Here is a 27,308-nt window from a genome sequence, read left to right as displayed (position 1 = left end):
TCGTTTCAGAATTTTTTTTTTTTTTTTTTTTTGACATTCGGAAAACGGTAGAAACGCCAAAAAGGATGTAGTTGGCATGTCGGGCCACAAGATGGCGGTGATGGTTGTTTTTGTAATGAACCCACACATGTGGCCACATGTTCATTATGGCTGGGGTGTGCATGTGCAGCAGTGTGTCACGTGTTTAGAACAGGCGTTTCCAAAGAGTGTTGTTTCACCCATTTACAAAACAGTGGAGCCCAAACACTGTCGAGCAGTACCTCCTTGGGAGCCATTTCAAAAAGTTGCGTTTTCAGTGATTCTGAGCACCATTATCGTGTAAACAGACACCCAAAGCGCAACAGAGAAGCTTTCCAGTTTCACTTGAAAACCTAACCATGAGTGATGAAAGGTGTGGTCAGCAACGAGCGCTGTTTCAGCAGTCCTCACATCAGTTAATGATCCTGCATTTACTGAAGCATTCGTAAATTAAAACATCTGTTGACAAAGCCAAGACTTTATGTTTAATTCATTTGGGACTCTTAGGCCCAATCCCATTTCTCTTACTATCTCTACCCCTTAACTCTACCCCTTTGAAACGGAGTGCTAAAGGGTAGGGCCGAAAGTAAACCCCTCCGAATTGGGACACCCCTTCGACAATCGCGTACGTCATCAGTAGTCGCCGCTGCCGATGACGTAGTCAGATGCGACAACTGTTTGCCGAAGAAGAATGTTTGTCTTACATTTTAAAACTTTATTCATTGAGAAAATACTTACATTTATGAACATCTTTCATTGCGGATGCCGCTATCTTGCCGATCTTGCAAGGCTTTCTGGGAAATCTGTCATATCCCTCCATTTGGAGGGGTGCATAGCCCTACCACTTCCCCCTACCCCTCCGTCATAATGACAATCGGGACGCCACTACCCCGCCACGTGAACGCGCAAAACGGAGGAGTAGGGCCAAGGGGGAGGGCTAAGGGGTGAAATGGGATTCAGCCTAAAACAACAAGTTGTGAGTAATATTTGACCAATAATAGCTGGAGTTTGAGTGTGTTAATTCATGTTAGAGAAATGTGTTGCTCTGTATCTTTTTAAAGATTGAGACTTCTATTGCAGACATATTAACAACACATGGTTGACACATCGACTACGTTTGAAGAGCTTCTTTAGCTCTACTTCCATTTGAAAGATCGATAATAAAATATTAACATAGTGGAAGAAGGAAACATTCCCAATGGATTCTATACTGATGTTTTTTTTCTTGTTGCATACTTTATCTGAACATTTTTCGCTCTAATGTTCAGTTTTCTGCAGCCTTATAAATGTGTATTTACAGAAAACTAAATAACAGGTAAAAGCAAAGATCATTTTTGTGTGAGTGGAGCCAGATTCCCTTCATACCAGCTGTGACCGGATCATCCAGTAAAGATCTGACATTTCTCAGCGGCGAGTGTTTCTGTGATTTAAATGGTACTATTTGTTTTTTTTTTTTTCTTCTTCTTCTTTTTTTCTTCAAAGCAGAGGCACAGTTACAGTGCAGTGAGCTAGAAAATGACATTTTAAAGTCTGCGGAGCCGCTGTGGCCTTTCCTCAGCGGGGTAAACATTAGCGCCGCCCTCGTCCTCTTCTTTAAGACGGCGACACATCAGACGCCGATTGTTTCCTCGGCTGCTCTCGTCGCCACACCGCCGTCTTCATCTCGGGGTTTTTGTGACAGTGTCGACACAGAGAAAAAAGGTTTCTCAAGCTCAGGCTTGATTTTGTGTTTCCATCAGGTTTTCTGCTTGAATTTCTATCAACCAAAAATGTGAAAAATCATAAACATAGATCAAAATTTGGCATGGGTGCATGAAACAATGCTTACAAATAGAGAAAACGACAATGGAAAAGTCAAAACTAATTGAAAAGTCGGTCATCTTTGTAGCCTTTTGTCTGCTTTCAAGTTTTCACGGTTCAAACAAAACTCGGTGGATGTTTAGAACTTGTTATAAAACGAAAATCAATCTGAAAGATCAAGGAACTGCTAATGAATGAGGTTTTTATTGTGTTGATATTTTATTAATGTGAAAGTAAGAAAGTTCAGTGTCTTTTCTGATGTTTGGAATGTAGACTTTTTTGATTACAGCTAAGTTTTGTCCTGTTATTTGAATCCACAATCGTCAAATGTAACAATAAGAGCTTATTTTTTTCTGTAGTTGTAAAATATATTAAAACAGACTCAATCAAACTATATATATAGATATGATGATCGCTGAGCTAACACACTAGCTAACTAGCTTCTTGCTAACAAGACACTGGTGCACAATTCTGGTCGACAAAGTCACTTTATTGATTTTAATCAGGGAAATTTATTGATAGCCGACAGTGGGATTTTAAATGCTATTCTGTGTTCGATTTTATGATAAGTTAAAACTTTTTACCTATTAATGTGAAATCCATCAAATCCTAACACGCTACAGACGCTAACCCAGTTCTCAAATCAATTTAAAAGTAAATCTCAGTGTGAAAATGTTTCAAATGGGTTTTGTTCTTTTGAAACAAGTCAAAAACAGCTTGTTATGCCTGTAAGTTTAAATGGCACTGAAGTAACTGAAGTAATGAAGTAAGGAATGTTAAGTCGCTATGCTGTTGTCTGGGGATGCATTCACGACGTATGACTGTCACACCGCAAAGCGTATGTGGTCAGATGCATCCCAGACCACCTCGGGAAGCAGTTTGAGTGAAAATGAATTGAATCAACTTGATAATTTGGCAGGAATCATACCTCCTGTTATTGTCTTGTTACCGTCTTCAACCCTAGTTTTGGGGTTGAAGCTCCAGCAGAAGCGTCTGATATCAGGACACCGTCAAAGGTCAAGTGAAGGAGAGAATAAACCACAGCGGACAGGTGTGGCAACATGTTAGGAGTCGGATTTAACAGGTCCCGACTGGGCTCGGCCGTCCCCGTCTGTGCCTGCTGGAGGTCACCACACACACTATTACACACGGCGCCAAGTGACAACAGCCGTATGTCCTCATCTCAACCTTAAAGATGGCCGCCCTCCCTCTGACCGTCTGTCGCTCGCTTTCTGCCTCCAGGCTCGGAGCTGATTCGCCCCATTAGTCGAGCATATGTGTGGATTGTGCTGTCGCTCCCAATCAGTTGATTTGGAGCCGGGCCTCGTCTCCTCAGGGAGCCTCCTCACTGAATCCTGCTCTATTTTCCTACTTTCAAATGTCAGATTGTCCATGTTTGGGTCATACTTATTGGAAAGTCAGGTTTCACTGAATCCTGAGGGCCCAAGTTACGTTGTAGAGATTCAAACCCTGGTTCGGGTCAGAAGGTGACACAAGCAGAAAGCAACGAACCAATGACTGAATGTGACGACTTGATTTCAGTCAGTCACAAAGTTCTACAGTGGTTTTTATGAAAAGAAAGTAACGTGTTGCTCGGTTTTTGTCTCTATTATTCATCATAAATGCTCTATGAGTTCTCTGTGAAGAGAAGCACACTTCAGTCCTGTCAGTTGTGAAAGAAAAGAAATAAAAGTGTATTCTCTCTTGAGTTTTTCTTTTTATTGGCCCTTTACAGGCTATTTTTCCCCCAAATGTTTGATTTGAATGCATGTGTCGTGCATGAAAACAAAGCACTGTGTTATTCTGTGATATTTTCCTGAAGAGACGCTGTGTGGCGGCATGAGTTGGGCCGATAATTTTCCCACTGCTGTCTTCGCTCTCAGCTGGCGGGTTTTTTTCAAAAGGTGGAAGGTTTCTCTGCCACACAGGCTGCAGTTTACCGCAGTGTGTGTGTGTGTGTGTGTGCGTGTGTGTGTGTATGTATGTGTGCAATTAGAGACTGAGAAAGTGAGCAAGTAAAGCATGTCAGAAGCCTCTTGACAAAGTTGCCGCCGGCAGCGCGGCTCCTCATCATCTTCACATCGGGATAAAATGAACCCACGAGACCAGAGCCCCGGAGTCCCTCAGTAGACTTAATTTACCAGAGTTAGAATCAATTTCTGGGCTCTCTCCTGGGTTAAATTAACCATCTCCTCGTATGAACACGCGCCGACGACTCGCCCGCCCGTCCAGATCCCCGACCGCATCCGTCTGTCCGCCCTCCAAAGTCTCGGCTGGATGCTGGAGCGCGAGCCGGCCGCATGGCGAGCGCTCCTGCCGCCAAGAGAGCGAGTGGATGCCGACCGACGCCACGCGGTCCCAGCTTGTTGTGGTCCGCGGTAATTGCTCTTATCGTTGGAGACACGCGGCGAAGATGACACGGGATTAAGTCAGCGTCTCACTTTGGACCGAACGCAACGCTGATGTAAGACTTGAGAGTAGGTTTGGACGAGAGCGGGAGCGTCGGGCGGCGGCGTCTTCTGGCTCCGGCCGCTTGTTTTCACCACATTAATGCGTCAATTAATGTCAAAATATTGTGAGACACTCCAGAAACAAGCCGTGAGTTTTGACTTTTGTCTTTCTTAATAAGAGGAACATGATGAAACCCGTGGAAGCGGCTCGTGGTGTGCAGTTCTGGCCCGGACCGAGAGACGGAGTCAGAAGTTGCGTTTGCTTGCACGGGCTTTCTTCAGCACCCTGTGGAAATGTCATTAAAAACGCCAATCTGAATATCTGAGAGGCCTTCTGATGACAGATGTTTCACCTCTGTGTCGCTTCTCCGCACACTTCCAGCGTCCCCTTCACTTTTGTGGCAACGCTGCCCCCTGTGGCCTTCCTGGAAAACACACAGAAAAAACCCGACTTCACAGAGTTTGGGTCAACTTTCCGATTCCTGTTTATTTTGAGAGTCTCATTACATGAACACTCACGTAGAATATCGTCACTTTACTGACTGTTAATGGGCAGTGTTGTACAAGTTCTATTTAATTGCCTTAACCTGATTTTGATAAATAAAACTAGCGAATTACTTTGGAAATCTAGCTGTAATGCTCTCACTGCTATCTTAATATTGTAGTTTAACTTAACTGAGATTTCCAAATTACAGCTGTTGTTAATGTTGCTTATAGCTTAGAACAAATTAAACAAACAGTAATTTAGTTAAAGAATTACAGTTTTTAATAATACGAACGTTAACAGCCTCTACAGGGAGCCGGACAAGTAGAGACTGCAGATCATGACCGTTTAAAGTGACCTCTGAGCTTCAACTCATGTACTGCTAACAAGTTGCTTCAACAGGTGAAATGTGTTCAAGTTTCCATTTTCCAGTTAAAACATGTTTTGAATTTCAGCCGGATTCAACTATCACTTCATTTTTTTTAACAGTCGGTTTGGCATTGTGAGAGAATGAAACAGTCCCGATCTACCATGGGGGTCATAAGAAAACCACTAAATAAATAAATGAATAAATAAATAACTTACAAGGCATCAATATCTTTGTTTCCTTAACATTTTAATTGTTTCTCATAAAGATGCACATCCTGTATGCTCTATGATTGAGCGCCGTTATCCTGACCTCCGGGAGCTTTTCAGGAAGCATTTCGTCCGCTGGAAGATTCTCAGTTCAAAGAAATTCTGATGTTTTTTTTTCTTTGGAAGCCTTCCCACTTCTCAGTTAGTCATGAATACACAGCATGTGTAACCAAAGTCACCGGGGTGTAAAACAATCCTACAATCATGTTTCTGAACTGTTTAACTTCGTGGAGATTTAATGGAGCTGAACACGCTGTGTCTTCATTACAGTGATGAATCAAAGAGATAAAAGTGGTTTGGCCTCACAGTTTGGATGAATGAACGCTGGAAATACACAAAGAGAGAGTCGGCGGGGTTGTAAAGGGCAGAGCTGTGCTGCTACTTTCCACCACTGTGCTGCTTTAACCTGTGGCCTAAACCCCTCCGAGTGGAGCCCTCCGGAAACATCCGGCACGCTGTTAAAGCCACTGTAAGGTTAGTGAATTACTTCCCAGTCTGATCTGTGGCTTCTGGTCTTTGATCACCGCTCAGCACTCCCTCCACCTCTTTCCCTTCCCATCACCGCCTAAAGCTTCGCTATCAGGCTGAGCGTAAGAAGATAAAGACGACTGCAGGTGTCGGTGTGGACGGAAAAGCCGGGTGTCATGTCTGCACTACAGGGATTGTTTGTGCTCAGAGGAGTTAAAAAAAATAATCCACCTGCCAGCTTTGTGGGGGAATTGACCCGATCAACAGAGATGTACAGGAAACGTGTTGAGACAACAGAAAATAAACTGATCGCACACAGAATCCGGACGGATGAACCAAGCAACCAAAGCAGGATTGTCTGCTTCAAGGTAGTTTAAATCAGATTCTCATATTTTAAAGAAGACCCCAGTGCCAGCCCTCCCCCTACGTTTGTTTGTTGTGTCCTTCTACAGTCTTTCTAGAGGGAATCCATGGGGATAAGGTAGGAACAAGTGGTAGAATCAGGATTTTGTATTTTCCTCTGTAATTCTTAGGGTAATCATTCAATTCAATTCAATTCAGCTTTATTTAGTTCCAATTACAACATGGTTGTTCCATTAATGGACAACCTCACTAGCGGAGACGTTGCTGCGATTCGGGTAACTTGGATGACTAAATACTGACTTATACTCTCATCGTGTTATCACGTGGGTCAAGCCATGGAGACATTTCCTGACATGTCTTCCCAGTCTTCCCAGTCTAATCCATCTCCAGCTCCACAACTGATGGAGACGTCAAGGCAACATTGAGGAGATCTCTCCAATGGAGACTTGAAAAAGTCTCAAAAAACCAACCCAGAATGTTTGAATTTCCCGTAACTCCCTGGAGATGCGGAGGCCTTTTAGTAATGCTAAGAAAGTGATTATCAGTTTTCAACCTGTGAAACTCAATCAAAAAACAGAGTTGGAGTCTCAGTGGGACTCACACAACAGAAACATCTTGCGGTCAACTAAACAACAAATACTTATATTTGTGCCGTCTATTTCTGTCAGCGTCTGGCAGGTGTTTTTGTTGGTTTTGTTCAAACCACAATGGCCAGACATTCAAACAGGAGGCGATGGCCTGAGAGATGACAGGGTGGTGTGAGGCTCTCTCTGCTCTGAGGTCGTTCCATTAGTTCGACACCAAGATGTCAAGAGTAGACCCATCTGCAGCAGACACGGGGAAGACATGGAGCCCAGGCTGAGAAGGTGATTGATTATTCCGCCCAAGTGACCAAATTATGCCAATATGTTTTACACTTGTACTTCGTATCGGGTGGAATGGTTTTCAGAGCCACTACTGTACATCACAAGAAGGAAAATAGTGGTTCAGCGGTTCTCAGATGTGAAAATGAGCTGCGAGGAGTTCATGACTTATGTAACACAGGGCATGATATTGTGTGATAACACATAAAAAATGCATGTCTCTGCTGTCGAGCACACTCATTCATCCGTTCATTAGCGTCAGATGGGCTTTTTATCCATTCGAATGATGTTTTCACTCTGATGAGGTAACTCTTAGTCTGGGGGGATAATTCACCAACACCGCACTTCCACGGCACCAAACATAAACCAGAAGATTTAAGAGGATCCTGCTAAATACGGCTCAATTTATCTGGTGCTGAAAGTGAAGTATGAACATTTAAATAAGCAGTGAAGAAGTAATGAGTAATGATGTGCCGTGTGAGGCTGTAAACAGTGCCGAGGGGACGGCGGCTGCAGTAAAAGTCCTCTGTTCTCCGAGCTGTCGGCGCAGCGATGGGAGATAAGTCGGCGTGTCACACGACGCCTTTTAATAACGGCCCACATGATGAATTGCTTTAATCAGAGGAACGAGCTCTTCCTGTAACTTCTGATACAGGAAGCTTGTGAAGAGAATTGTTACGCTAAGCCTCATTGAGCGTCTTAATGTGAATCTTTACGTCTCCGCAATTAGATTAGAGCCGTGACACGGCGGCAGGGATCGGCTGGCAGGACATCCACTGATCCTTCTTCTTCTGGTTCTTCTACTTTTTCATCATCTTGATTTCTGTTCGCTCCATCTTCTTCATCTTTGTCTGTCTGTTCTTTGTTGTCATCTACTTTGTCTTCACTTTTGTTATCTCTTTGACTTTTTCATCTCATTTTCATTTGTTTTCTTTGCTTTTTATATTCATTGTTTTCTTTGTCTTTGACCTCTTTGCTTTTCATCTGCAGTTCTGTTTCTTCGTCTTCGTCTTCCTCTGCCCCGCCTTTTCTTGCTCTCTACTACATCCTTGTCTTCTTTGTCTTATTTCAGTTGTCCTCTGCTTTGTCTTAATTGTTTTTTGTTGTCAGGTTCAGTTCGTCATCTCTCCGTTCTGCTTCCTCTTCATTGTTTTCTTCAGTTTCAATATTTTTGTCCTTTTCTCGTCTCATTTTCTTTGATGTTATCTTTTTCCTTCCTCCCCATCTCAGCTGTGGTCTTTGTTATCTTATCGTCTTTCTCGTCTCCTTTGTTTTCTTCATCATCTTTACTGTCTTCTCTTTCTTTGTCTTTGTTTTTTTCACGTTCTTGACTTCGTTCTTCTACATTGTCCTCTGTGTCTTCTTGTTCATCTTCTTTCTTTGTCCGTATCTTCTTTTGTTTTCATCTTTGTCTTCTCTTTCGCCATCCTCTTCCCTTCAGAGGGATTGATGGAGACAGCGTAGGGTAAAACGTAGGGGTGTGTGTATGTGTGTGTGGTTGGGGGGGGTGGGGTGGGGGGAGTCAGTGAATGGATCAATGGAAGTCATTATTTGGTGCTTACCGTTTGGCCGGGTCACAGTGTGATGGATGTGTTGGGGCAGGTAATGGTCCTCCGCTGCCTCCATCTCAGCAAACACACATGATGAACTCGGATGTGTTCACTTGTCAACAAGTCGTCCTTGGCTTCATCTGCTCCGGCGGCCGCCAGCGGAGCCTGAAAGCTGTCCTGGGTGGAGGCTTCACGAGGTGGAGAGTCTCAGTAGAACCACACTCACAGTCTTCAGCCGATAAGATATCGCCTGGAGGCTAAACAGGAGGATTCTGATCCGGGTCAGAGATTTCCTAAGGTTGATCACTTTATAAAAACTGGTTAAGTTTATGAACGTGGCGCATGCTCCTTATTGCCCCATCATCACAGACGCATTTTATTTCTTACGAACAAGAGATACTGAGTGGACCGAAGGTTGTCTCTCAGTCAAAATGTTGCAGGTTTGATCTCCCAAATGTCGAAATGTCCTTGAGCAAGACAGAGAACCAATGGAATGGAACCTGAGTGAGTGCCTTGCATGGATGACAGTGATTAACAGTGTAGAACGCTGAATTTATTGAGCTCAGACCTGCTGATGGAAGTTTGTTGAACGTTAATGCATTGATTAGGGCGATGGTACCAACCATCAGCTGAAATCATCCTGCAGGTTTGGAGGCGTTCAAACCTCTCTGAACCTGTTTGAAGGTTGAAACACTGAATCAGTGATTTTGGCTTCTACACCGATTTACATTTCATGAGACCCTGAGCGGGTCCTGAAAACTCGCTAATGTTCCTGTAAGATGAGGCTTGTTCTGTCCACGGTGTTCCGGAGCGGTTGGGCACGGTGAGTGGCGTCGCCGTCGACCCGTCGTCTCCCCGCGGGCTGAAGGAGGGATGCACAGCGGGATGGAGAGGCCATTTTGTCTTTTTTTTTTTTTTTTTTTGGAAAGGCACTTTAGCTGCAGCCGCTCTGAGTGCTTTTATCATTATACACCACTACAGTCTGGCCATTTGTTCTGACCTTGGGAAATGGTTTGAAAGGTCTCGCTCCACGCACGTGTGTGTGTGTGTGTGTGTGTTGGTGAAATTGCCTGGATTGAGATGTTCCATGAAAATATGCAGTGAACAGCCTGGACGGGCCAGGCGGGGGTGGACCAGGAGGAAAGCTATTCGAGGGGGGGACACAATCCAATTTGTTTGTTCACACTCCAGCAGAGCCAGATCAGAACAATTGATACATTAGGACTGGTTTTAGAGAGCAAATATGGCAGCCAGGGAGGGAGGAGGGGAGATAGAGGGTGGGGGGGGGGGTGACGATATATTGCAGAGGAGAGTAAATGTACCTCATGGGCCATTGCACAGGGCGCAATATGAAACTATGATAAAAAAGAAATTGCTTTATTCTCTAAGTTTTCAATATAATTCTGTCTGTGTGAGTCGCCGTCTCGTTTTTGGCTGCGGGAATCTTTTGTTACAGAGAAATTTTCTGTTGCATAAAGGAAAAAAAAAAAAAAAAGAAGTAGAAGAAGAAGCTGCACTTGTGAAGGTTCATTCAGCACCGAGAGATAAATTCACTCAGAGAGAGAGCGATGCCTCTCGGCGGGCGGTAACATCCGAATCCCGCGGACCTGAACGTGTCGCCGACTGCAGCCGCCACAAAGGGGAGAGATGAGGAAAATACAATGTCCTTAAGTGACAATGGGGTTCTGGAGAGAAGACGAAGAAGTCAGAGGCAATCTTTTCATATCACAGGGGACAACTCAGTCCGTTTGTACGGGAAAGGAAGCGGCTGCTGCAGGATCCGCTGCATTCTGACGTATAATAACGTGTCTTGAATTAAACCTGAATCAGTCCCGACCAATGCTCAGAGTTCAGTCGAAACACTGAGCCTGCTTTCATCTTCACTAAAAATCCAATCATCATCCAGCTTCTGGAGTCATCAGATCAATAAAGTGATCAGGTAAACGCCATAATCAGATGTTTTAACAAGCAAATGCCTAATAATGAGAAACCAAACAGGGGTTTAGGGTTTGGTTTATGTTCAGGGGAAAAGGTTTAGGGTTTGGGGTCAGGGGTAGGGTTAGACTCCCATGCGTAAAGCTTGTATGCCCATAAGTCTCATTAAATTCCCTTCACACCTGTTAAAAGAAACGAAAAAAGATAATACAGATAAAGGACAGCTTCTGGTATGAAGAGAATAATGTCAAGGTGAATTAAATGAAGATCCTAAACACAGCTAACATTATAGCTAATGCCAAAGACTAAAAGTCTAATACTGATGGGACAGCTAATACTAAAGACAGAGCTAATGTTAAAGATAAAGCTAATACTAAAGAGAGAGGTAATGGTAAAACTACAGGTAAGTTAAAGACAGAGCTAATGCTAATGCTAAAGCCACAGTTAAAGCTAGAGCTAAAGCTAAAGCTACCAATGAAGCTAATACTGAAGCTACAGCTAAATCTAAATGCAAAGTTAATGCTAAAGTTACTGCTAAAACTAATGCTAATGTAGGTCACAGAAGGTTTTTTTTTTATATAAATTAAGTTTCTAAACTTGTTTAAACTTAATTGGTCAAACCACGAGTTTGAGTAAGAGCTCAAAACAGTAGTTAGAATTAAGTTCTTAAAAATAATATATTTATAAACTTAGAAGGTATTATTGATGATTAAGTCATTGAATATACTAGCTGTTTACACTGTTGTACCTATTTAAACTAGTAATGTAAGTTCTAGTTATTTACAGTAACATGAGTTCTTTTCCTCATATGCAAAATACAGAAAATATAAGTTGTAATGAAATACTCAACATACCAGTGGTAGTTGTATAGTTTAATACTTAAAATACTACTGTATTTTCGGCACTATAAGGCTCATTGGATTAATAGGCGCACAGTCAATGAATGGTTTTTATTAAAAAAAGAATTCATAAATGGGGCGCACCACATTTTAAGGCGCATAGGATGTATAGAATAGTATGAGAGAAATACATATTGGCAGTCTAGGTGGTTACATTCTCGGTTGAAATATGTGAGTAAAGTGACATATCAGAGCGAGTTTGACTGAGGATCGCTCCTCTTCACGGATATGCAGCTCAGAGCGGCCGCGACTGGTCTAACTCGCTTGGTCACCGGGGTTCAGCCAGCTGCGGTCCCCTGAGTGAAGTGCCCCACCGACAGCTCAGCCGCAGCCGGCCGGCCGCTCCCGGCGGGTGGGCTGCTGGCCGTTCTCAGAGTCGCAGCGTGCAGGCTGCCGCCCAGCGTCCAACCGCTCCCCACGTCGGCCGGCTGTGCAGCCGCGTGCCGTGCTCCGTTCTGTTTAAACTAGCTAGCTTAGCAGCTTAGCAAACGGGTTGTTTGCGCATATGATCAGGGTGATTACCGTAATTCCCGCAAAAAAAGCGCATCGAATTATAAGGCGCTCTGTTGGATTTTGAGAAAATTACAGGCTTTTACGTGCGCCTTATAGTGCGTAAAATACGGTAGTTGTTAAGTAATGAAAATGATTGTCACAGTATTATGAGTTTTATGATGCACACTGATGAATATTTACTGTTTGAGTTAATAGTGTGCCTGCTTTTCTCATAATTAAGCATTCACAAATATTAATTATGGTTTTATATTGAAAAATCCTAGTTATTTACTTCGACATACTCTTTATTTGCAGTTCTGTGAGTGTGTGCTGCTGCTTGTCGTGTTTGGTGTGTTTTCTCTCTGATGGATCTGTGACTGCAGGTTTGATTTCTGCCGTCTCCCACTGAGCTCCCATAAATCTGACAGTGTGTCACAACCTGAGTCGCGGCTCTGCACACCAGCTCTGCTTTTTGTTCCCTCTCTTCCCCTTTTTTTCTGCCTCTAAGTAACACTCAGAATAAAAAGCCACTTAATCCATCTTCTCCTGCACGCGGCCTCTTTTCCAGGCAGCGCAGACGTTCGGGTACACAAGTGTGCGGCGCGCAGTCAGCCGTGCACACACAAACCATCTGTCTTCATCATTCTGCAGGAACAATTGATCTGCAGCACTCTGGAAAGTATTTATTATGAAAAGTCTCATTTTTTAAGCGCCCCGTTTTAAGCAGCAGTGGCCATAAATCACGACCGAATGGGAGCCAATCAGAGCGCCGCCTCCTGCTGGAATCCATTACTCCCATTATATCAGCTTTAAGTGGACATAACAGCTTAATCCTCTATCGATCTAAGCATGCGATGGTCATCCCGTCCCATCCTGGCCTGATGTCTGAGCCGCAGCAGGGGAGAGGCCCGCATGCTTCGCTAACTCGACAAACTCTGCTAGCTACGCTAACTCTTCTCATTTCTTTGTTCAGTCTCTGCTAACTCTGCTAGCGCTGCGAACTCTGTGAACCCTTCTGAATCTGCTGCTGTCGCTACGTCCCATGTTCCACTGAACTACCACGAACTTCACAAACTAACATGCTAACTGTTGCGCCGCTAAATTCGCTAGCTCTGCTCACCTCATGCTCCTTACCCTTACTAATGTGTGTGTACAGGTGTGTCTGTTTATAGGTACGCGTGTGTGTGTGTGTGTGTGTGTGTGTGTGTGTGTGTGTGTGTGTGGGCCGCTGTCTGCCGCTGTGTTTAAAAGCAGAGACGTTGAGTTGTTAATGAAGTCGAGCCGCAGCCTCTCAAACACATCAATTTTTGAAGTGCAGTGAGAATAAATAATGAAGTGGATTGCAGCATTTCACATGTGGGCGGGAGCTTCAATTATGTATGAGCTCAATATTTGTAAGTGTAATAGGAAGTAAGTGTGGTGGTTTTTAAAAAACTGGGAGGGAGGAAAAAAACTACAGCTCCCACCCCCACAGCAGCCCCCCACTCAGCTATTAGAAAGATTTAATTTAAGAAGAAGGAAACGTGTAACAGCAGAAGTGTGAGACTCTGAAAAAGTTACATTTAACTTTCTAGTTTCTAGTTTTTCTGGTTCAGTTTTCTGTATGAATGGAAAGCAGACGGGATGGATTCAATTTTGAATCGAATGTGATTGATGCCAGACGTGACGTTAACTGCGATGCTAATCAGGTTAGCATGGTGACACATTCCTGTCTGATATTGTATCGTGCACTTGCATCAAATCACGATTGCTTCAAGCAAAAACAAAAGACAAAAGAAAATCTGCTTCAAGACTTCATTCAGCAATTCATATTAATAAGAAAATGTCAAAGATGGGTGAAGTGTGAAAAATCATATGATAAAATCAAGTGATAAAAATCAACCATCCTTATTATAAACAAACAAACAAATAAATAAATACAATTTTAACTACTTGATCATCTATAAATTTATGTAATACAACAAGTCAAAAGTATCAACACACAGTAGTGTAGTGACAGCCTGGCCCCGCCCACCAAAGTTGATTTGTCCTGGAAGATAAAACAAGACATTGTTGATGGAGATGACAGACTGCTTCAAGGGGTGTTTGTTCAATTTAAAGTGAAAAATGGGAATGATTGCAATTATTTTTTAAGTAAATTTCTCACTTTAAAGAAAAAAAAAACCAACAACAACACAAATTGCTTTATAGCAATTAAAACATCAAATAACACAAAAAGAATGCATTAAATGAAATATTTACTGTCGTTTTTGGAAGCATTCTATTTATTTGTATGTCATTTCCTTCTGTCTGCCTTTAGTACATATCAATATACCATGCACAAAATTTGTTCAGTTTTTTATGTTGTATGTTAGCGCTATTTTTACTGATATGAATTTAGTTATGTATTCATTAATTCATTTATTCTTAGTCTCGTTTCACTACCTATTTAATTCCAACTTTTAAATGTTGTTTGTATGTTATGATTTTTTAAATGTATTTATATTGAAAATATTTATTGTGACCAATGAATAACTAATAATCATAGACTTCATTTTATTGATTTTTTCTAATATATATTTTGATCTGTTTAAGATCTTTGCCATTTCAACCTTTTATTTTGATTATATGCATATTTTAGATGAATTTTAATTAAGGCTGTGAATGATCAAAATATTTAATCGCGATTATTCACGTGATTGTCCACAGTTAACGCTCAATTAATTGCAAATTTATCACACATTTTCGTATTTACTCTGAATGGACATTAAAGTGAACATTTTCAAGTTCTTAAAACTCTAATCAACATGGGAGTGGACAAATAAGCTTGTTTAATGTAAATACATGTTTATTGTTGTTGCCACAATCCAAAACAATATCAAATACGTTCCAGAATAATCTCCCTTTAACCTCAAACATTTTGCAGGTTCAAAACACATGCTGAAACTGCATTTGGGCCTGAATGGAACATCATTTAGTAATAATCTGACCATGTATTGTCCAACCAGCTACATTTCCAGTTTTCCAAACATTTTTCAACACAGGCTGATTGAGCTCATGCATCAATAACCGACTCCTGAACCAGGAAGTCCTTTAGGTCATTTATAGAAGAGCAGAAGCCTGGAGCCCGGGCTCCAGACGCTGCATTCATGCTGCTGTGGATTGGAGCTGACATGCCTATGCCGGTGGTCATCTTGTGGAGGAGCCACTCCCTGCTTCTTCTTCTTCTTCTTTTGTTTTGGCGGATCACAAACAGCTTTAAGGTGCATACTGCCACCTACTGTACAGGAGTGTGCTGTATCCCTTCACGTACCTCTCAGGTGAGAAGGGTATGGCTGCTGCAGACATACTATTGTCTCAGTTTCCCAAACTACGGTGCCCGATGAGGGTCACAAAACATAAGTGAATTAATCACATGTCAATTAGTGGCGTCAATGGGAATTTGAATTAGCTCGTTATTATTGCGCTAATATTGACAGCCCTAATTTTAATTAATTAATCCATTCATTAATAACTGAATGAATTAATGCATTTTAAGCCAATTTCATTACGCTCAAATACTAACTCTTAGTGAGGCGTAAATATGCTTTTTCTTCAGTCATTTATTGACAACACCTTTATAATCATTTTAATTTTATATTTTTTTAACCTTTGTTCTTCATCTTCTCTCAGTCTCTTTTCAACCATCAGCAGTACTTTATACGCAGGTTTCCTATTAAAATTGATATAAAAAGGTTTAAACAAACGTAACTTGGAGGATTCATATGCAAAAGCAGTTTTTTATTGCTCGATGTGAACTTCCTTCCTGAACGCTACATTCAAATCTCTGCTCCTGTTTCTCACTGCGGTGAGGTGAAATTGGATTTCATTTTCAAATGCAGACAAGAACACACAATCCAGTCTGTAAGTCCACATCGGAGTGTGTGTGACGGGACACACACACTCTCTCAGGTTGGTTCCTGTCAGTAATGGCCTCCCGCCTCCCTCCTCCATCTCATCTATAAATAGGCTGAAGCCGAGCGTGAAATGAAAAGCAGGAGAACAGCATGAAATGGGACCAAAGTTGAGAAAATGGACATATTTATCCTTTTGTTTTTGAAGAAGGCCGGGGAAATAATGGCTTCATTTTTACATAAAGCCACGCAATCTTCACAAACACTGCGTGTGTGTGTGTGTGTGTGTGTTTTTTTCTTTTTCTTTTTTTTTTTGTTTCTTTGCCAGTAATGATGGATCATTGTCCGGGCAGCACGGTCTCACATGCAGATGAGAACGACACGGCGGGGAAAATAACAGGAATTATCCCTTAAAACAAACAAAAGGATTGAAATATTTCGCTGGCTGGCCCGCGGCCGCCGCCCACCTCACCCAAACACACATTTTATCCCCCCGTGTTTCATAAACTCCGTACAACGCGTCGTAGACGTGACTGATCGGATCATCACGGGAAGTCTGAGCTCATTTTTATGTTTGGATTCATTATTTTGACCTAGAGAAGCAGGTAAACAAACAGAGGACTGTGAGCACGGCTGACCAGAGGGGGCGCCAGAGGTCACGGGGCAGGGGGAGGGGTCTACTGCTGTATAAAGTTGAATCTTAATTTGTCACCAGTATGGAAGTAAATATGTGCCATCTGATTTTGAATTTGAATTTTTAGACCTGAATTATTTTTGCATCGAAATCTGACTTTGAATTTTAAAAGCGTTTGAATTTCCAGCACTGATTTTTTTTGACTGTGTAAAAAAATTCATTGCAAAAAAATTCAATACCTAAAAAAATTCATTGCAAAAAAATTCAATGTCTAAAAAAATTCATTGAAAAAAATTTCAATGTCTCAAAAAATTCAGTGTAAAAAAATTCGAAGTGTCAAATTCAGTGTCCAAAATTCAGTGTCAGAAATTCGCAGTCAACATCCGGGTAACCGAAGAGAAGCAATCGATCCCCGAGTTCAATCATTCAGCATCCAGCCAATCAGGTCCCGCTCTGCAGCAACAGGAAGACGTGTGTGCTGTGGACGTTCAGCCCGCCAACAATGGCAGCCGCAGGTGGAAATAATGGCGCGTCGGTGAGTGTATTACTCATTACTTACGTTTTGTGTAAAATTAATCAGTAGATTAGTATATAGTAATTAGTAGATATTACTGGACACTCTTCAAATTCACAGAAGTTATTGAACAGAAGCAACACCAAACTTTTTTTTTCTCCGAGACCTCCTGTGTCAGCAATTAGCCAACTCCGGGATATGCTTCGTTCATGATGTGACTGGAAAAATATAAGTGACTGACAGCTTCAAAGCCGACCATTAAGTTACTTTCTCCACCATCTTACCCAAACATTTGTAATGCACTCATTATTTAGTTGAGTATTTGACAACAAATAGTTGACTGACAGTATATTCAACAGCTGGTTAGTTACAAACTGCTTCACTTGACCCAAATCAGATTTAAATAGCTTGTTCAGCTTGACAGCAAAAAAATTGAAGCAATTTCAAAAGTTGCATGAAGTTTAAGTTTTGTAACATTTGGTTGTGCAAACCCTTATCTCTGTGCTGCTGCTGCTGCTGCTTTGTAATATCCAAATTTTTGTTTGTGTGCTGTATTTGTTATTACAGGATCGCCTAACTGACAATATTGTGCAGTCTGCCAGGAGGTTATTGGAGCTCATCAGTTCAACTGACAGACAGCTTGGTGCAGCTAGTGGTGCCGCAACTAATGAAGATGCAAGGTTTATTTCATTTCATTTACATATGGATTATTTTACTTGTCTGTTGCAGATATATTGATGATGAATAAATATTTTTGGCTACTTGTAGAGAACAAAGACAGCCAGAGAGGCCATCACTTCCAATGGAAATGACCAGGTAAAGACTGAAGAATTTACTTTTTTAAATGTGTATATTCACATTTTGATATGCTGCTGACCTATAAAGGTAAAATTCTTACTTTGCTTCATAATTTTGCAGAAAGTAATGATGGCATTGTGTTACATGCTGTGTTTCTGCATCTTGATTACATTGTAGACATTCAAATCTAAGTTAGTAAACCCCAGAAAAAAGTATCTGATGTTTTGTGATTTTAAACATAAGGCCTAACAGTGCCATATTTTTCTATTTTCATCCATCATGTTGAAAGGCACATTCTATAATACGTTCTCCTGCAAATCCAGAAACGTTGACAGATGATGTGATAATTCATGGTTTATTGGTCTTATTTTCTTTAGGTCATTTCCAGGTTTGTTTACAAAGGGCAGAGGGAAGAGGCGCTTTCCTGCAGCAAATCTTGTTCCTGCCAAGAGGCTCAAGCCACTAGATGTGGCTTTCTATTTGTTGCCAAAGCAACAAGATAAAAGTCCAACAGAACAGGAGCAAATAGTCCATATGCGTGCAGGTTTGGGCCGTAGGACGGCTCATCTTGATGAAGGCACAACACATGAAGAGGTAATAACAAGAAATATATATTTTTTAGCCTAGCTATATCTTAAAGGTGTGTTAGTTTGTCATACAGCGTACAGAATCCCATTCCTGACTTAAATGATTAGTTTTCGCTCTATTTTGGAGAGGTTTACACTTGCATTCATTTTTTGCTTCCAGTTATGTGATGCCTTCAAAATTCTTTTCCCAAAATTGGGGGCCGTTACAGGAGGATGGCTGCTCTACAAATCTGCAGGTATGGGACACAGGTCGGCAATTGCTTGGTCATTAAAAGTACAGACAGCTTTACACTATTGCAATGAACAGCACTCTCGTTGTACTTACAATAATCAGACAGATGGTACCTAAATAAATCTTCAGAAGAACTCTTCAAACTCATCTATGAACATTTATTAATAAGCCAGTTCATTTTAAGAAACTTTTTGAATGCTTACAGGATCATGCCTGCATCTGAAACTGCAAAAAAAATGTTTGTCATGTTTTTAATTTGTATAAGTGAAGTAAAAAACAACATTGACTCGTTTTGTTTTGTATGATTTCTTCAGTCTGGTCTGTTGTTAGACATAAAATATAGTTTCTTTGACTTAACTTCTCAATGTAATCTACATTAGCAAAGTCTTGAAAAGTCTAATTCTCCTGCTCCCTTCCTATAGGTGGATGGGGAAGCCGGAAACTATCTCTTGTGGCTCCTGATGTCTCTGGCTATACAGGCATGATGTTGAAGTCTGTAAGTCGTGGGGGTAAAACTCTGTTCATAGCCCCAATTCAAGAAGAACTCAGCACAGATCCCCTACCGCTTACTGATGAAACATTCAACAGTATGCCAAAAGCAACATGTCAGAAGTGTGGAGCTGCAGTTCCTCTTCCACTCCTGACAGAACACGTCAAGTCTTGTGATGTAAAATATGTTGACAGTGATGACAATCCAACTACCAGTACTGTGGACAACAATGAGTCTGAAGATAGAAAATGTAAGCATTTTTCCTTTAAAAAATTTGTGAACATATTGTGCAGTATTATAGACAACATAATCTGTTTTTTCTTTAAATTAGTACTATTTTTGCTTGTAACTTTGCAACATTTTTCAACAGATATGCAGGAATGTCCTGTCTGCACTGAGATCTTCCCTACTGACTTCATTGAGGTGCACGCTGCTTCATGTGTGGAAAGGTGTTCATTTACTTTCTCTTGTCAGTATTTTTACTCTTGCCAGCAATTCACAAATACAACATCTGTTAAACATGAATATTTTTGTGGGAGTAGGGCAGGAGAAGAGGTGACCCAAGAAAGCAGTGCAATTGAAGAAGACCAAGCAGCAATGCCTGGGCCATCCGGAGCTCACGCTACTGTTACAGAAGGTACATTAATGAAAGAGAACTGTTTCTTCAAAACAAAAGAAGAATTTATTAATCTTTAGCCAATGTTGATGCAAATAATTACTGTATTGGCCTGAATATGAGACGATATATTTTTCCAGAAATGGTATTCTCAAAAATGGGGTCGTACTATAATCGAGGACTAGATGGAGCCAAAGTCCCGGTGACCTGTACTGCCTCTGCTTGCATGCAGTGGCTCCGCCCCCCGTTAGGGGGAGGTAGTGAGCTGGACAGAGTGTAAACCTACAGCAGCGTGAGAAGAAGACTGAGCAAGTGTGGCTGGTGTTTGTTTTTCTAAGGTTCATTTCAAACAGCGCATCGAAAATATCTGTCTGTAAGTACTCGAATGTACTTAGTTGATGTTCAGGATGGAGGTGAAACTGATACTTGTGAGTTTGTCAGTTTGTTTTGAAGTTTCAACGCAGATGCTAATTCCGTTAGCATGTCGATGGCGTTTCCAACAATAGTTAGCATTGAGCTAGCAGCTTTGATTTTAAATACGGACTTGTTTTGTTTTTAGACAGTGATGCATGTTGTGATACATCTTGTGTGTTTGTTCACTTATATGTATATCTGGTTTCAGTTTTACAGCCTTAAGGAGAAAGTAATAAAAGCTCAGAGCAGCTGAAATCTCCTGCTTTCTTTCTGAAGAACTGTTCTCTACATGCAGAACTGAATCCAACATTCAGGAGGCTGAATTGTTAACGTTCATGAAGCTGAATAGAACTAGAATTTGATGGTTATAAAGTTATTTACATCATGAATGCAGTTATTGAACCTTTGAGGTTCTTAATTGTTGCTTATTGTTGCTTATTTTGAGAAAGAGAATATATTTTTTATTTAATACTTCAGTAATATTTTTATCTTAATCACATGAAATGTTATCTCTGTTGTGAGTTTTAGAGTTTAAATAATTGTACAATAAAAAGTAGTTTTATGAGTAACCTTATTGTCTTCAACATATTTTTATTTTCACAATAAAAAAAATCATATTTTAAAAACGGGTTGTCTTATAATCTGAGTCGTTTTATATTCGGGCCAATACATTACATTGCTGAAATATTATGGCTTTGACCAGAAATACTGTTATTTTCACTAAAGTAATGGCGATGTGTTTCGTACTTTGTTAACAATTTGCTATGGATTATTGAGTTGTTTTGTTCATGCTTGAATGAGGCTTGAAGACTTGAAGTTTTGATTAGAATCTGCATGTGATTTTTGTTGTGCTGCACTCACCCAGGGTGGTTATCTATCAGTGACCCCTCCACAGCCATATCTCAGTGTGCCAGTCGTTTTCTCCGCATTCATGAGACAGAGAGCCCCTTACTCCTCAGCATGGACATCAGAAAAAGCCTTGGCGAACAGGACATGGCCCTAATCTCCTTCTACAAGCGACCTCATGTGGAATGGGCACGGCCGCTGAATTGCATTCTTGAAGGTAGCTCCAACTGCAAGTTGTCCACAAACATTTAATCTGTTTCTTTTGTCTTGATCTTGACAGATGTTAAATTGTGTTACAGGAGATACTGCTATTGGACAGGGCGTAACTCGCTTCTTTTTCTCAACATGCATGGAAAAACTGAAGTCTGGGTTTTGCATCAATTTTGGTATGTTATTATATTTTGTTTCGCTTTACCATGAAAGTTGGAAGAATTGTCCTAAATGATGTGACATCTGTATTGATGGCAAGTATGGTATCCTGTCAATACTAACCTGCATGCCTTTGGACTGTGGAAAAACACCTATTATTTTTTATTGTATATATTAATGCCGTGTTTTCAATGTCTTCAACAGCAAACTCAAACATTACACGGCTCTTTGAAGGAGAGCCTGGCCATTTAGTCCCCTCAGCCTCTCACTTTCTTGTGGAAAGTGAGATGTTCATGCTGGCTGGGAGAATGGTAGGCCACTCCTTTCTTCATGGAGGACCGTGTCTGTCTGGACTCAGCCCTGCTGTTGTTCATGTCCTGCTTGGTGGGAGTCCTGAGACTGCAACTGTTACACCAGAAGACTGTCCAGACTTGGACATAAGAGAAACTATCAAACTTGTATGTGTGTTTTCAAAACATTTTTCTTCCAACAGGAATTTTTGTACTTTTATTTTGTATCCATTATAGTTATTGAGTGATGGTGTAATATATGACTGACTGAAGCAAAGACATTGAAATATAATTATTTTTGCAATACTGTACATAGGATACAGAAATCCTGATTTTTAGAGCAGCTGAAATGCCATTAATCATTGAATAAAGTACATAGTGGTGCTTATTGGTGTCCACGATGTCATATATTACTTTTTGCAAGTACACATACAGACAGGACAAATTAAAGGAAAACCCAGCAGTATGTTCATAAGGTGTTGGGCCACTATGTGCTGATGGAACAGCTGCAATGCTGTTCAGTTTGGTCAGATCTGGTGTCGTTTCCATCAAACTCTTCAGTAACCCCTATTGATGAAATCCACCCACCTTGTTGTAGTCAGATTTGTGTGTTGCTTCCAGATTTGTACCCCATCTGTAGTGTCTGGCATTACACATTTCTTTCAATCTCCTAATAATCATCCCTCTGTCTTCAAGCTTGAAGGGAACTCCTCTCTGTCAGAGAAGGATAAACAGCGTGTCCAGGAGTTGGTCCTTGCCTGGGACCTCCCTCCCCTAACCGAGAACAACAGGAGATGGCTTTTTGAGAAGCTGTTAATCCATGCTGTGAGTGAAAGTCACAAATGATTTTTTTTTTTTTTTGTTCTTTGTGTTTTGGCTATAAACATGCATTTCTAAGATTTTGTTTTAATTGTCAGACAAAATTCAGTTGAAGCACTTACTTTGATTATATATTACAAAGGTAAAAAACAAGCTAAAAATGTTATTTACCTATAAACATAGAAGATGTCGGTTATCATGAACATTTTTTTTAATCATTCAACAATTATTTGAAACAAATATGTAGTATACAAATGAAATTACTATATATATATTTTTTATCTTACTTTTCAACCTTGTTTATTAGAGGATTGCTGTGTGTTTTAACCTCTGTCTTATTAATGTTAACAGGTGATAGGACGTGTCATGAGGCAAATCAAGCAACTGAGACGAGGTCTTAAAGAAACCCCAATGTGGACTCTGATGACCGAAAGACCTGACACGGTGGACTTGCTTTTTCCAAAAGAGGGAGCAGGAAATTTCAGCCCTGAGGTTAGTTTCAATTACTCTGATCTTTTAACATAGTGTAGCGTCGGGCGCATACCAGAATGAGACTCAGAACTGTACCGAAGTGGCTTTTTATTGAACACCAGAATGAATGAGCAAAAACCGTCGGAGAATAATACAGGTGCACCAAAAACGCACCACCACCAGAGTTCCAGGCAGAAACAAGTCTCCCACATAAAGGTTCTGGGGCGCAGCCCGAATAGCTACACAGTGACACAATCATACTTGAACATGCAGGAACAAAACAGATGCTCCTCAGAACGTACCAGAACAACAACACAATGATGGCAACCGACATAAAATGCCACAAAAACACCCGTAACTGGGAGACCCAAACCCGCAAACTCCCATGACCCCTTGCCGCCGCCACAATAGTTTCTTGGTAAATATTACGGTTCATACTTGGTCAGTGGGGGTGTAATAAATACATTTATTAACACTGATTCATAAATTAACAGCCCCATTACATCAACATCATGTCTTACCACAAGTAACCAAAAAACAAAAAAAAGGATGGGGGATGACAACATATACTCACCTCTTGGAAATAAACCACCGCTGATCTTTTTCTGTCACTTTATTGAAGAAGTGCAAATACATTTTGGTTGTATCTATGTGTGTGTATCTATCTATGTAGTTGTTTCTTTGGACACACACAACCTTATTTGGAGTCAGTGTTTTATGGACAGACTCCACTGTCACTGGTATAATGATGTCGGGGCTGGAACTTTCTTTTTTAAAAAGAATCTTTACTATGTGATGTTTTAAATCCATCTACTGGAGAAAGTGAAGTACTACATCTAAACATAAAGCAGTCTTCACAGCAGTGTGAGATGAGCAGATGGTGTCCCATCATATTGATTGCAAGCTTGTGATTTGAGTTTAATTCAATCGAAATTGTATTGTGACAGACTTTGTTATATCAGCAAACATTGTAACATTGTCCAAACATATCATAATTGTATCATATTGGGATGAAGCTGATGATTAACACCCCTAAAGGTCAGCGCTGTTTGCAGTCTTCTTATTTCTGTTTTCCTTTATGGGTAACCCATAATCAACATCAGTCATACCACCCAGAGAACTATTAATGATCCTTTCACAAGTTCACCTATGAAAACGTTATGACTTTTATTTCCTCTAGGTAGTCAAGTTTGATAAAGGTTATGAGCTTTTAAGAGAGAAAAATAACCAGTTTTTTCTGATAATACTGTTTCAATGCAGGTCCTTCTTCAGCGGGTCACGTGGCCTTCTCAGGACAGTGATGACGATGATGATGATTGCTCAGTCGACACCAAATGCCGCATTTCAGGCTATCTTCGACAGTTCATTTCAAATGGTAGGTTTATAGACTTTTGGAGGCAAGTTTCAGGTACTAGTTACCTGTTAAAGCTATATAGCTGTCCAACAGCTACATGTGACAGTCATAATTATTATATAACTAGCTCTTTAAAAGCTACTTAGCTATTTAAATGTTCAGTGTGAACTTTTTTTTTTAAAGAAATATCCCCAATTTGGACAGCAAGAAAGAATCTAGTAATGTAGCAGGAGTCCAACCAGCCTCACTGTGACTTCATTTACCTTGTGTTGAGTGTAAGCTGGTCATGCTATAGGTGGATGTTCATTCTGATGATTAATAATGTCACAAATATGTTTACTTCCTTTTCAATTCAATCCATAGCAACACAAATGGAACTGACCAACCTGGTCAAATTTTGGACCGGATGGGAGCTTCTGCCACGAAGTCTCTCTGTGCAAGTGATTGAGGGCAGGTATCCCACAGCTTCCACCTGCTTTGAGACGTTGCGTCTTCCAGGGCATTACAAAGACTATGCATCTTTTAAACAGGACCTTCTGGCCTGTGTTTGCACTTCCCATACTGGTTTTGGCCTTGTATGAATGAAATTATGCCTGTGCATGTCTTTGTTAGAAAAGAGTTGATCTCTTAAAAGTAATGTTATTTCTGTTATCAATTGTTAACTTGTTCTAAATTGCCCATGTCGAGCTTATGTTCTATAAAATTGTTTAAATGTGAAATGGGAATTACCCTCAAGAAGTACTTCCCACAAATCTTTCCTATGAGCTATCTGCAAACATTCCACATGTTCTCAATGTGCTGCTCAGAATCCTTTTTCACAATAAAACAATGCAAGTGTTGAATGAACAGCCTTGTTTTTATTTTTGTAATGTAACAATAGTTTTTCTTCATTCATGAGTTGTGAATGTACAAAGTATAATGGTCTCTTTCAACTCAAAATGAGCCATACTGGTTCTCTGATTGTTTTTTTCATTGGCCAAGAAACTGCTCAGAAAACTGAACAGCAGCAATGTAAATATCACAGCCAAAGGACTGGGATGCAGCTCTTGGGTTAACTGCATCCCTTAAAGCTGTCATTTGTTCATCAGTCAGAGGGCAGGCCATGTCTGGAACAATGATGCCTGAGTGGTCCTCAAACCCAAGTCCGCTGTTTTCCCACTCGATGTGAGGAACATCCATTGCATGCACCTCTGTGTCGTCTGGGTCTGAAACTGGGAAATGTGTTCTTCCCAACTCCCACAGCTGGTCAGGAGTCATGTTGTTTTCTGTTCTCAATGGATGATTGTCCCAACCACTCCGAAAAGTATCCAAGTCATCCTGCAGGCGTGGGAGGAACACGAAGTGACAGCAGAAGAGGTGTGTGTCATTTGTGATGCTGAGAAAGCCCTCTTCTTCAAGGTAGTGGAGAACATCATAATAGATGCGTGTCACGGCTGTCCACACATCTCTCCACAACCGCTCAATCCTGGAAAAATTTAATTTGGAAGACAGACAAAGAAAACTTTATTAAAAAAGTTATTGCTTTTTGCACCAAAAAAGTTAATATGTCCAACTGATTGAGACGATGCCTTTGAATTGCTACTCTATTTTGTGCTTTTGTGTAACATCTCAAGCCCAGGTCTCATTTGTTTTAGTTGTGTAGAAATGTCTTCCATGAGCTTCTCAACAAGTGTTTTCTTTTTAATTTGATAGAAAATAGGACTAAATTTGTATACTGTATACTGAACAAGACAAGTAACAATTGTACAGATTATCAATGTCTCCCAATTGGGCTTAAGTGGATAGCCAACTGTATTTAGAATAATTTTGTTACAGACTGCATGTTGCCACAGTCTCTGCAACTATGATCAACTATGGTGTTCCTTTTAGCAGCTGTATTTTTGTATGTTAACATAGTGCCACTACATGCCATCAGTGAGGTGACAGCTTTATTTAGCACAATCTATTCCATTGAACAAACCGTTGGTTGTGAACACTCTTTCCAGATATAAAGCTGCTCCTTCCTGTGCCACGAACTGCAAACATGAGGCGTGCAACGTCCACATTTTCCACTCCCTGATCACCACGAACCCTAAAGAAGACACACAGCACTGTATTATTTTGGCTACAGTTCATTGGATGTTAACTAACAGAGTGCAATGGGAGTGGCCTAATTTTTTTATAAAATGTATGGACTTTGCTTTTTGCAAAATATATTTGTTGATGGGGGTGGTATGATGTTGGGCACTGTTGTTATCAGGAGTAGAAGAAGTGTTAATGTTGAAGTATACTTCAACATTTTGGGTTAGGGTTAAAATACCATCCACTTCCATTGTGTCCGCTGTGAAGCTCTCCTCAGCCCCACTGCTGAATAAACAACAGCTCGCCCTCACAAAAAAGTAAGTATGCTGTTCTAAATGACTAGGGAATTGCCCTAAATGGGCCAATTTGCCAAAATGTTGAAGTATCGCTTTAAGCTAGTTTAGTCCAGTGGTTGCCAAGCTAGGGGTGGAGTCCCTCAAAATGGTCAGCAGATAAATTGGAGGGGTGGTCAGATAATTCATAGGGGGGAAAAGAAGAAATTAATTTTGATAAAACACAAATGTGTGATCAGTTTTTGAACGCTTTCTCTAATCTTTGGTTTTTACTTAAATTTTGGATCATTTGAACACTTGTTAATATTAAAAAAATGTGAAAAGCTCAGAGAAAAATAAGTATTTAGTGGAACTGATAATATTTGGACATCTGAGACATGACAAAAACACACTGCTTATTGGTTTCATCTTAAATAATGTGTTGTATTTATCAAGTTTGTTAGATGGTCCATTCTGTCAAATACTCATCTAAGAAGTAAGTAAAGCTCAAATAAATGGAAAGCCATTCAGGTAAAAACTCCTGGTGCAAAATGTGTATTTACCTGAGAGGAAAACCAAAATTCTCCACAGATTCTTGGAAGAACGCCAGGGTGGTTGATGCAAGGTTGTTGGAGGCTGCACCAAGATACATTATCTGCAGCACAAATGCAATTATACCTCTGTGAGACACTTTTTTTCAAATGATTAATG

General features: G+C 40.7%; 3 long non-coding RNA genes across 3 annotated transcripts; all 3 read left to right on the top strand.

Moving 5' to 3' along the window:
* The first annotated feature begins 59 nt into the window (after positions 1 to 59).
* LOC115403948 (uncharacterized) lies at positions 60 to 24,136 on the top strand. The gene is made up of 3 exons (XR_003933276.1): positions 60 to 129; positions 12,536 to 12,543; positions 24,126 to 24,136. It is a non-coding gene; the product is annotated as an uncharacterized LOC115403948 (long non-coding RNA).
* On the top strand, positions 19,261 to 19,673 carry LOC115403955 (uncharacterized). The gene is made up of 3 exons (XR_003933281.1): positions 19,261 to 19,335; positions 19,456 to 19,534; positions 19,628 to 19,673. It is a non-coding gene; the product is annotated as an uncharacterized LOC115403955 (long non-coding RNA).
* On the top strand, positions 21,646 to 22,821 carry LOC115403952 (uncharacterized). Its single transcript, XR_003933280.1, has 3 exons — positions 21,646 to 21,788; positions 22,317 to 22,445; positions 22,791 to 22,821. It is a non-coding gene; the product is annotated as an uncharacterized LOC115403952 (long non-coding RNA).
* Positions 24,137 to 27,308: the final 3,172 nt, after the last annotated feature.

Source organism: Salarias fasciatus, chromosome 2 (genome assembly GCF_902148845.1).
Source record: "Salarias fasciatus chromosome 2, fSalaFa1.1, whole genome shotgun sequence".
NCBI lineage: Eukaryota > Metazoa > Chordata > Actinopteri > Blenniiformes > Blenniidae > Salarias > Salarias fasciatus.
Note: the sequence above shows the minus strand (reverse complement) of the source record. Positions and strands in the feature narration are given on the sequence as shown.